Source organism: Arvicanthis niloticus, chromosome 12 (genome assembly GCF_011762505.2).
Source record: "Arvicanthis niloticus isolate mArvNil1 chromosome 12, mArvNil1.pat.X, whole genome shotgun sequence".
NCBI lineage: Eukaryota > Metazoa > Chordata > Mammalia > Rodentia > Muridae > Arvicanthis > Arvicanthis niloticus.
In genome coordinates, this window is record NC_047669.1 from 4,660,762 (window position 1) to 4,673,222 (window position 12,461).

General features: G+C 43.7%; 1 non-coding gene across 1 annotated transcript; it reads left to right on the plus strand.

Annotated features, from left to right (window-relative positions):
• The first annotated feature begins 377 nt into the window (after positions 1-377).
• Positions 378-441, plus strand: LOC117718383 (U7 small nuclear RNA). Its single transcript, XR_004608065.1, has one exon. It is a non-coding gene; the product is annotated as a U7 small nuclear RNA (small nuclear RNA).
• Positions 442-12,461: the final 12,020 nt, after the last annotated feature.

A 12,461-nucleotide genomic window follows, 5' to 3' on the forward strand; every position in this document is an offset into this window, starting at 1 on the left:
ACAGAGGCAGCTGCTCTACTGAGTTGATAACAAGAAGGAAATATTAACTTTTTTTTTTTTTTAACAAAACAAGGGTTGCTCATAGTTTAAGTAATAAAGAGGTACCAGGAGTTAAGGGAGTAGTGATTTTAGGGCAAGATTCCACTCAGCTAAGCTTACTGTTTGTTCTTACAAAGGCAGATAGATTTATGAGTTCAAGGTCAGCCTGGGTCAGTGAGCTTAGCCTAGAATAAAGTAAAAAAAAAAAAAAAAACCCACTAATTTTTCTAGCAAATTTTCTGACTTTGGTCAGAAAACCCATGAGCTAACTAGAGACGTTTTAGAAGTTTTCTAGCAGGTGGTCTGATTTTTGTTGGAAAACAAAAACACTATCCAGAGAGTTACTACAACACTTTTAAATTTTTTTCTAGCAGGTTTTCTGATTTTGGTGGGAAAACCCAAGAACTATCTAGAGATCTATCTTGAGTAGAGAACTATCTTGAGCACAGAGCTATCTAGAGGCTTATCTCAGACTACAGAGCTGTCATCTTGTACCCATCACTGACTTCAAGTCATTTCTTTCACCACTCTCAAATACCTCTTCCTCAAAGCCCCCAACCAAGCCAAAGCTGGTCCTTGGCAATCGAGTTTTATGTTCTTTCCATCTTTATTTTGAAGACCCCCATACTCGGGAGACCCTTCCTCAAGTCTCAGGAAATCACGACCACCCAAAGATCACAAGAAACCATACCTGGATGCAATCAGCAGAGGCTTTATTAGGGAAATTGGCTGGCGGTCAAACCATAAGCTCTCTCTCTGAAGAGCAAGGTTTGGCCTAGAGTGATGGGTTAAGGGGTCTTTTAAAGACCAAAACCACAAACCAGGGAAGTGGGGAGGGGGGGAGGGGTTGCCAAGGATACATAACATAAGAATAGCGAAACATTCCAGAGAAACCCACCCTGAAAGGTTAATAGCCATGCAAATTACTCAGTACAATAATTTTTCTCAAAAATGTAGTCTTACCAAGTCACTGTCCCCTATACCGTCATTACAAAATATTTCTTACTTCCTCCAGTCACAGCCCCACCTAGATGGCTTGTATTTTTTATGGTCAGGAATGTGTCTTCCTGCTTCGCCCCCCCCACCCCCCCAACAGGTGGGCCTGCTGCCTGAGGCTTGAGGAATGTAATCCAGCAAGTGTCCTCTGATTCAGGGGCAATGTCCTTCACCCGGAATGTGTCCTGAGGTAGTGAAAATCTTACATTCAGTTCTGCTTTCTGGAACTTGCATTTTTCTGCCTAGGTCTAAAGACAAAGAAATCTACACATATTTCATAAAATGGCCTTTATAATTTTTTACTCTACAATTTCATACCTTTAAAATTCAGCCCCATACATATTCACCAGAGGTCTATTTGAGTGACTTAGCAAACTGATTACACTCTTTAGTAGTGTAGTGCTCCTCCTTGTGGACTACACTTTCTACCTCCCCTCTTAGAGCTTGCTTTCCTTAAGTCTGGTTATAGGTCTGGAGTCAACTATTAGTGAATCCTGAGGGATTTCAGTATTATCTTTTCTGGCATCTCCTTCAGGTAAAGTCACTGCTGGGTTAGCAGACAGTAAAGGAGTAATAATTTCCTCAGTAAAGGATGTACCCTTACCCCAGCCTGCCAGCCTGCCAGCCTGTCAGCTTGAGCAGGCCAGACCAAGCTGCTTACCACAAGAGACCAAATAACAATAGGACCTGGGAAGTGCTGCCACCTTTGGAGACCTGCAGTTGGCCACAGGAGCTGAGTTGAATAGATTGCCTGCTGAGCTTGCTTGAAACACCTCTGTCCCATGATTAAGGATGCATATCCCTCACCCATGTTGCTGGGCTGAAGTGCTGAAGAGTCTCCTCTGGTGGGGGTGGGATTTTTCCCTTTTTATCTGATGGTCAAACAATAAACCTTGAGCCTCGATCAGAGAACTTTGTCCTGGATTCATCTCTTCCAGCCCTCCTGTCCTTTCTTCTATCCCCAGCCTCTCTTACAGGTGAACCTGGTTCAACTGTGGCTGCTGGAGGCTACAGAATGGCGCCGAACAGGGACCTGAAGACAAGAGACCAGCTGAGGGGCATTGTCTTGTGTAGAGCTCTACAGGAAAGGGAACAAAAAGGAGAGCATCCTGCACACTTGGTAAGTAGTACGCTAGTTATGGTTATTTGTTGAAGGTTGTGTTTGCAGGAAGTGTGTCTGTTAGGGATACAGTCTAGGTGAGATAGGCGTTGGCCCGGAGTCAATTTTACCTAGGAGCTGACAACGAATTATGGGCCAGGAGAATTCCAAACAGGCATTTGCCTGCAGCCTACAGGAGCTGCTCCAGGCAGGAGGAGCAGGGTTTTCAAATAGTATGTTAGAAAAATTTTTGGCAGAAATAAATTCATACTGTCCATGGTTCCTGAAAGAAAGATGTAAGAAATCCGACCGCTGTGCAGAATAGACCACTCCAGACCACACGGTTCCAAGGGGGGGGGGGTTTATTCAGGGGAAAGGGCAAAGGTGGGGAGAGGAAGATGGAAGAGATAAGAGAGCGAGTCAAGGGGGTCCTGATCTGTTTTATATGGGCGGTGACTTAGTATCTTCCAGGTAAAGGTGAGGTAGCCAGGTGGATTCTGGGAGCGTGAGGCTGTTGCCTTGGCAACAATGTGGGGGTTGCCTAGATGTGATGTCACTGGGTTCGGAGCCTGATACCAACATATCTCCCTTTTTCTTATTATAAAGAAGGGAAGAAAAGTGGAGGGGAAGTCGATGATGAAACGGGAGTTGGGGCGCAGTGTCTCTTAAACTACTTCCTGCTGTGTAGGGGCGTAGTCCATTGTGGGGAGTAGCTGGCTTTCACCATCGGGGTCCACTTGGTAGATACGTGTATCAGGTTCCTCTGTGGGCAGTGGCTGGTAATCCTGTAACAGGAACTGATTAATAATTTGGTTAGAAATAATAACACCAGGAGGATGACAAGAAAGGGTGTTATAAAAGAGAGTATTTTGTTTTTTATATGGGATTTTTTCAAAAAAATCTTAGAACTGGAGATCTCACGTTCCTTAAAAACAGCATTCTTCCTGGACAAATCGGCGAAGACCATTTCAGGACATCTGGCCCTCGTCAGTTCTGAAGCAACATAGCTGGAATCTCGCAGGTCTTGTGGTGTTGGTGGAAGTGGTTGGTCTGTGACTTAGCATATGTATCTGACAAGACCAATATGGGCAGCCCCCATAATCATCTAGTCAGTTTCTACAATAATCTTCTACCTGGTCAAAGAGAAAGCAAGTGTAGAGAGCATGATATTTAGATGAGTAACGGATATTGAGATGATAGCAGCTTGGACTGGTTCTTGGTACCCGGCTGTGGAGCAGTTTCCTGACCCTGTTTGGAAAGAGATGTTTTTTTTAATCTGTGGGGGTCTCTTGACCCTCGAACCTTCAGATGTAAGGCCTGACCTGGATAGAGACAAGCAGCAGGGGAAGATGAGGAACCCATGTCTAGTCCAGTGAGGTTGAACTCGGTTGCCGGAGTAGAGTCTCATGTTCTGGGATTGAGGGCAAGGTGGGTGATTTCGAAGTCCTCTGGAGCTTAATAGAGCACAGTCCTGTTAGGGTCGACCTGTATGAAGAGTCGACTTTAGGTGGGGGGATGAAAGGCTTGAGGTGAGACAAGTGGACCCAATGAGGGAGTCCCTCAAGTTTAGCAGCTGTAGGGGTCACAAGAATTACCTTAAAATGGCCCTGCCATTTGGGAGAGAGGGGTGAGGGCTGGTGATCTGGAGGGGAGAGAAGGACTTGGTCTCCAATGCTGACAGGCGGTAGACAGAAGACAGCGTGTTGTCGAGGTAGATGGCCGTCAGCAAAGTTCCACAAGAGAGAGCGGAGGTGGCAAAGTAATGGGGTGAGTAGATGGTCTGGGAGGGGAGAGCACTTAGGTGAAAGACCAGGAGTTAGGACTGGATGTCCATACATGAGTTCAAAGGGTGAGATGAGGAGAGGCCGCTTGGGGAGAGCTCGTAGCCTGAAAAGGGCCAGAGGTAAAAGTTTTACCCAGTCAAGATAAAGTTCCTGTGACAGATTAACAAGAGTGGTTTTTAAAGAGCAGTTAGTTCTTTCTACCTTACCTGAAGATTGAGGGTGGTAGGGAATATGAAAATGCCAGGGGATGTCTAAGGCCTTAGATACAATTTGAGAAACCTGGGAAGTAAATTCGGGACGATTGTCTGACTGGAGGGAGGCTGGGATGCCAAATCGGGGGATGATCTCTCGGAGGAGAAGATCAGAGACTGTCTGAGCCCTTTTGTTAGTTGTGGGAAAAGCTTCTACCCAGCCTGAGAAGGTGTCCACCAAAACCAGGAGGTATTTGACACGTTTGACGGCGGGCATGTGGGTAAAGTCAAGTTGCCAGTCAGTTCCAGGAAGGGAACCTCTAGCCTGGTGGGTAGGAAAAAGGGTGCTACAATACCTGGAGTTGGGATTTGACATCTGACAGATTCTGCAAGAAGCAGTGATAGATTTTTAAGAAACTTAAGTCCTCAGGAGTAGGCTGTAGGTGAGTCTTAACAAAATGAGACAATGCTTGGCTATTAGGATGAAAGAGTTGGTGAAGATAGGACAGAGTTTGATGAGTATCAGGGGGTGTAGGTGGGGATGTGGGTTGCAGTGTAAGAATGTCCTGGGGAGGGTGAGATGAGTCTAGGCCCCTAAGGGCTGCAGCTCTAGCTGCCTCATCAGCTCGGTTGTTTCCCTTGGAGACAATAGAGTCATCCGTCCTGTGGGATCTGCAGTGGACAACCCCAATGGCTGTGTGGAGATGGGAGGCCTTTAGCATGGACATAATCTGGTTTGCATTAGTTACTGATCCTCCTTTTGTGGTAAGTAACCCACGCTCCTTCCAGATGGCAGCGTGGGACAGGAGGATATGGAAAGCATATTTGGAATCTGTGTAGATGTTGAGGGGTTGTCCCTGTGCCAGCTGGAAGGCACGGGTAAGGGCTATTAGTTCAGCCTATTGGTTGGTGGTGTGATCAGGAAGGGCCTGTGCCTCCACCACCTTGGTGTCTGACACTATGGCATAGCCAGCTTTCCTGGCTCCTTCATGTAAAAAGGAGCTTCCATCTGTATACCAGGTATAGGTGGCTTGGGGCAATGTGCCCTCCTGTATGTGTGAAGGATGAGGTAGTAGTTCCTCTAAAGTTTCAGTGCAGGAGTGAGATAGGGAGTGGTTAGTATTAGGTTGAGGAAGAAGATTGGAAATATTAAGAGGTGGGCATGATTGAAAGCTGAGGGTAGAGTCTTCTATTAGGGCTACCTGGAGAGAAAGAACCCTGGAGGGAGGTAGAGTCTGTAAGCCTTTATAAGTTAGGAGCTGTGACAGGTTGTGGGAAGAGAGAACAGTTATGGGTGATCCCAAGGTTAGTTTCTTTGACTCTCGAATAAGGAGTTCTGCAGCTGCTAAGGTACGAATACAAGGTGCCCATCCCTGGATGGTTAGATCTAGTCTTTTTGACAAGTATGCTACAGGTGCAAAAGATGGTCCCAGTTGGTGACCTAAGGCTCCAAGAGCAAACCCCTCCTTTTGTGGTGGTTCAGTGGTAGAATTCTCGCCTGCCACGCGGGAGGCCCGCGTTCGATTCCCGGCCAACGCACCAATGAAAGAAAGATGTAAGAAATCCGACCGCTGTGCAGAATAGACCACTCCAGACCACGCGGTTCCAAGGGGGGGGGGTTATTCAGGGGAAAGGGCAAAGGTGGGGAGAGGAAGATGGAAGAGATAAGAGAGCGAGTCAAGGGGGTCCTGCCTGTTTTATATGGGCGGTGACGTAGTATCTCCCAGGTAAAGGTGAGGTAGCCAGGTGGATTCTGGGAGCGTGTGGCTGTTGTCTTGGCAACGATGTGGGGGTTGCCTAGATGTGATGTCACTGGGTTCAAAGCCTGATACCAACAGTTCCCACAAGAAGGAACTTTGAATAAGAAAACCTGGGAAACAGTTGGACAAGTTTTAAGAACCACCAAGGCAGATCCTAACACCCTCTGCCTTTGGGAGCTTGTAAAAGATGCTATTGATAATCAAATAAGTAAAGAGACCTTGGAGGCATTAGCCACTGCCCAGGCACAGCTTGAAGAATTCCAAGAACGCCTATCAAAGAGCCCTTCTACAAGAAAGGGCACTCTCAACTCTAAATCAGAGAAGTGTAGACTTAGTAAATCTCCTACAGCTCAGAAAAAAGAAATTGGAGATTCTGATGATGAATCAGATCTAGAGGAAGAAGCCAATTTAAAGGAAAGGGCTTCCAAACATCACGAGGATTGCCCCCCCCATGCACCTTCTGCTCCGCCTATGGTCCTTCATGCAGCAGAAGCTGCCCAGATGGACATGAAGGTATATAAATTAGAGATGGAAATTAAGCTGCAGAAATTGACTAATGAGCTACAGGAGTTAAAGTATTAGTCAGGTGCGAATAAGCAATGATTCTGAGATATGTCAATCGCTGTTACAAAGAGCTGTGAACCAGGCCCATAGGGATGGGCAAGATACATCTGACATGTTAGCATTTCCTGTAGTTGATGTAATTGACCATCAGAACAGAAGAACTAGACAATATCAGGCATTGGAGTTTAAAGTGATAAAAGAATTGAAAATTTCATTTTTTCAATACGGCGCCCTTTATACAAGCTTTATTGGATACTGTGGTAGAATCAAATTTAATGCCCCAAGATTGGAAAACTTTATGTATGGCTACTTTGTCAGGAGGAGATTACTTGCTTTGGAGCTCAGAATTGCATGAAACTAGTAAGAAAACCGCCATGATGAATGCTCAGGCAGGTAATCCACACTGGGACCTAAACATGCTTTTAGGAGAGGGTCAATATGAAGATAATGCTAATCTGGTTGAGCTGCCTGCAGGTGTGTATGCACAGATTGCGATGGCTGCTCTCCATTCTTGGAATCAATTACCTACCAAAGGGGATATTAGTGGGAGTTTATCCAGCATCAACCAGGGTCCTGATGAGTTATTCCAGGACTTTGTGGACAGGCTGCTAAAGGCAGCTGATAGAATTTTCGGGGATGCTCAGTCAGGAATTCCTTTTGTTACACAATTAGCTTATGAGACTGCTAATGCAGCTTGCCACAAAGCTATCAGGCCTTACAAAGCAAAGATAGATTTGCATGGATACATTCATCTTTGTGCTGAAATTGGGCCCTCTTACAATCAGGGTCTGGCCACGGCTGCTGCTTTTCAAGGAACTACTGTACATGCAATGCTTGCACAAAACCATAAAGAAAAAAGATGTTTTAAATGTGGAGATTCAGGTCATTTTAAAAATGACTGTCCCAAGAGAAAGGGCGCGAACAATCAATCAGGTCCTGTGTCAGAAATTTGTCCACGGTGCAGGAAGGGTTATCATTGGGTTAAGGAGTGCAAATCTAAAACAGATAATCAGGGCTGTCCCTTGTCGGGAAACGAGTTTTGGGGCCAGCCCTAGGCCCCCAAGAATCCACAGCCAACAGCTTATGGGGCCATGAAGCTGTTGCCAAACCAGGAAAATCCATTTCAGAACTTAGAGCAACTCCAGAAAGTGCAGGACTGGACCTCAGTTCCACTATTTATATGGTGCTGACGCCAGAGATGGGAGTTCAGTTGCTTCCTACAGGAGTTTTTGGGCCCTTGCCTCTAGGGACGTGGGGATTACTTTTGGGCTGAAGCAGCAGTATTGTAAAAGGATTGCAAATTTATCCAGGGGTCATTGATAGCAATTATGAGGGAGAAATTAAGATCATGGCTGCTTCCCCCCAGGGCATTATAACTGTGCCTGCTGATAAAAGAATTGCTCAACTTGTTTTGGTTCTGTTGCATCCGCTTCCTTTCAAGTTTCTTAAGAATGAGAGAGGACAGGATTGCTTTGGTTCTTCTGATGTCTATTGGGTTCAATCTATTACTAACAAGAGACCTAATCTTTAGTTAATAATTGAAGGAAAAAGTTTTGATGGGCTGATGGACACAGGAGCTGACCTAACGATTGTAAGAGGACAAGAGTGGCCTTCAGCTTGGCCTTTGTCTGATACTCTCACTCACCTTCAGGGAATTGGTTATGCCAATAACCCGAAACGGAGTTCTAAACTCCTAAATTGGAGAGATGAAGAGGACAATTCAGGACAAATTCAGCCCTATGTGATGCCGAATTTGCCTGTTATCCTCTGGGGAAGAGATCTTTTGTAACAGATGGGAATTATGATGTGTAGTCCTAGTGAAATTGTGATGAAACAAATGTTAAAACAAGGATTTTTGCCTGGCCAAGGACTAGGAAAAGAAGAGCAAGGTATTAAAACTTTTATCCAGCATCAACCAGGGTCCTGATGAGTTATTCCAGGACTCTGCCTTTTATATGTCTCACTTCTAAGCCATGCCTCTAAGTCACACCTTTAATCATGCCCTTAGGTCTTGTCTCTAAATCTGATCTCTACACTTCTAAATCAAACTTTTAAATTACACACCTTTAATCTCACACACCTTTAATCTCACACACCCAAGGTATCTAAACCAAGATTATCAGAGTGTGCTCAGCTGTTGTAGGCTATTGTAATCCAAGTCTCATGTCAGGGTATATGGCTCAAGATAGCTGGAAAACTGATAGCCGCTTTCTGCTAAAAGTCGGCCCCCAACATAGAACCACTTCTGCTACAAAAATCTTTTATTAGGATTCTCTAGAGGAACAGAACTGGTAGAATGGATATTAATACATACATACACACCACACACACACCTGTGTTCACTATATATAAGGAACTTATTAGAGTGGCTTACAGGTTATGGTCCAGCTAGTCCAATATAGCCTGTCTACTAACAGAAGTCTAAGAATCCAGTAGTTCAAGTGGCTGGATGTCTCAGCTGGTCTTCTGTATATACTCAAATCCCAAAGAAGCAGAATCTAATGCCAGTGAAGAATGAACTTGCAAGATAAGAGGGCAAGTAGGCAGAGCAGAGCTTCCTTCTTCCATGTCCTATATATAGGTTGCCAGCCAAAGGTGTGGTCCAAATTAAAGGTGAATTTTTCCACCTCAAAATGTTCAGATTAAAAGTGTGTCTTCCCACCTCAAATGATTTAATTAAGAAAAATCCCTCAGAGGTGTACCCAGCTGCTTAGGTTTTAGTTAATTCCAGATGTAGTTAACATCTATTGTAGTATTGACAAGCAATACTAGCCATCACAGCATCATCTTGATGAAGACTCAAGTGTGCTTTGTGTAGACATTTCAACTGGAGTTGTGGTCTCTTTCTTTGCAACCCCAAACAACATATTTCTAACACAAATGTACACACACACACACACACACACACACACACACACAGAGAGAGAGAGAGAGAGAGAGAGAGAGAGAGAGAGAGAGAGAGAGAGAGAGAGGCAGAGACAGAGACAGAGACAGAGAGGCAGAGATAGAAATATTGAGATTTAAAAGAATGTAGGTGGACCTTTGTAAACACCACAAACTGTCCATGGGGAAAGACAATAGACTCAATCCAATTATAATTAAAAGCTTTATTGATTAGCTGCTAGCAGGATGAACAATCTCTGAACCAAATTTGAGAGTGCTGTGAAGGAGGAATACGAGAAACCACAATATATTCCACAAATATGGGGAAACCACAAGAAGTCCTTCAATATCTACATGAGAAAGCATACACTGTCATGTTCTGCCATGTCAGTCTTTGAGTATCTGTGTAAGCAAGTACCAAGCAAAAAAAGCACTTAGTCATATCATAACAAGTAGAAAGTCACAGATGTACGTATTTGTGTGAGGGTACGTAGTCAGGGTTACTGGGAACATATCTTCCAGGGACTGGAGCCAGAGACAACAGGCTGGTAGGTACCAAAATGAATGCCTAGCATAAAATAGAGCTTCTTAGCTATAACAATACAAAATCACTTAAAAAAAGAAAAATATTAACTCACAATGGATCAAAGAACTAAATGTAAAACCTGAAACTGTATAGAGTGACAAAATTTCTTTAAGCTTTTTTAAAATTAAAGTTTGTTTTCATGTGTGCATGCACATGTGTGTCAAGGTTCAAGGTTGACAGCAGACACCTTCCTTAATCATTTTCCACCTAACATATAATGCCCAGTCTCCTACTGAACCACAGCTTGACCTGTTGGCTAGTGTGGTTAGCCAGCTTGCTCTGGGGTTCCCTCTCTCCACTTTTCTGGTAGTACAGGCATCCATTTTTCATTGGGTTCTGGGGAGCCCAACTCTAGCCCTCATGCTTAGGTGGCATGTGGTTTTTCTGCTGAGCAGTCTTCATAGCCTTGCCATGGTTTATTTACTATGTAATCACAGTCAAACCAGCTAAGCACAGTGGCTCATCCCTGTAATCCCAGTCCCCAGGAAGGCAGGAGGATTGATGATAGATTCAGGCTGGCCTAGGTTATGTATGAGATCCAGTCCAGTTTGGACTAGAGTAAGTTCTTGTCCCCCAAATAAATCAAACCAAAAGAAAATCCAAAACCTAAGCATGGTCACTGACATTGAAAGAAAAAGATAAATTGGACTTCATGTAAATTTTCATGCATCGAATGATTATTATTAGTAGTGTCTGGAGAGAGAGTTCAATGGTTAAGATCACTTGCTGCCTTTGTAGATGACCTTGGTTCCATTCCCAGCACCCACATAGTGGCTCACAGCTCTTTATAACTTCAGTTTCAGGGGAGTTATGGATGTAGGCACTAGGCATGAATGTAGTGATACACAGGCATACATGAAGGGAAAATACTATATACATAAAGAAAGGTTACTGATAGTAAAAAGGCAACAAGAGAATGGGAGAAAACATTTGTAAATCATGTCAGTAGCCAAGCTATTTCCCAAAACCCTACCAGTAATTACAGATAACAAAGTTTTGGTAGGGCTATGAGAACATCAGAACTATTGCATACTGTTGGTGACAATGTATTCAGGGTGCATATGGGCTTCTGCAAAAACAGGACATGGTGGTACAGTACTTGGGAGGTAGGAGGAACAGGGATTCACAGTCAAGTTTGGCTACATAGTGTGTTTTTTTTTTTTTTTTAAAAAAAAGTAAAATAAATAGAATTATCATAAAACAGCAATTCCCTTTCTGGGAATAAATTCAAGAAAATTAAAGGAGAAAGCTGGGGACATAGTTAAATGGGAGAACACTTTCTTAGCATGCTCAAAGCCAGTATTTTCATCCCTATCACTTTTTCCTCAAAAAGGAATTTAAAGCAGGTTCTTGAAGAGGTCTGTGATCAGAGTAGCCTTGTTCCTGACAGCTAAACCACAGAAACAATGGCAAGATGAACGGAGAAACAAAGTATGGTTTACTCATACACCTAGTTCATCCTAGAGAAAAACAAAACAAGAGAGGGATCAAGGCCAGCCTGGGTTACAACAGTGAGACCATCCCAGAGAAGGGGGAAAAAATCTAGCATATGTGTGTGGTGGCATATACCAGTACCTGGGAGGCTGAGGCAGGAGGATTAGTTGAATCCACTTTGGGAGCAGTGTTCTAAAAAATTAAATATATAAATAGAGGCAATATGCTTGGAGAAATAATTAGGATAGGCAGAGATCAACACTGATTCCACTTACTGAGGCGCTCAGTGATGAGTCAGTCAGACTCATGCAACAGAAAGGAGATGTCAGTGGTTTTCCTGAGATGAGTGTTTCATGATATAGCTCAGGTTAGCCCTCAGTCTCCCAAGTAGCTGGAACTACAGTCATTTGCCATAGTTGGCAGAAATTCTTTAATAGGTAGTTTTTTTTTGTTTCATAATGGAGAATCCTAGAGATACACAGATGGCAGCAATATAGTCTTAATATGCTCTCAATACACACTACAGACACATACCACTCACTTAGAAATGGTCACGTGAGTAAAATTTGTCTTTAGTCACAATAAACAAAAGTGTTTTGTTATTTTTATTTTTTGGTATGTGATGCTGGGAGTCAAAGCCAGATGCTTGAATATGCTAGACCATCTCCCATGAAGTTGTATCACCAGCCCTTAATAATCTAAGTTCATAGTCAGACAACATTTTCCCCTGGCTTATTTGCACTAAAGAACTTAAGAAGCCAAAGCCTTTCTGAAGATGCACCTCAAGTCACTAGGAAAAATGGCACTATATTGACACTGGGCCAAACCCTCCTAAGAGTCACATGCTGAAGTCCTAACCCCCAGCATCCCAGAGTGTGGAAGCAGGGTATTTAAGGAGGTAATTAGGCTACAGTGAGACCGTTAAGTTTGTTGTACACTAACATGAATGTGCCATGAGAAAACAAGGGCTGATAAGAAACCTCTCAAGAATGCTAAGACCTCAACTTGGGGAGTTCTAGAAAACCTGTTGTTGTGTAAGATGTCTACACTATGGTATTTTGTTGCAGCAGCTGGAGCAGAATACTATATTCACTAGTGTTGGGCCTTGAACGAGGTAACTCCATT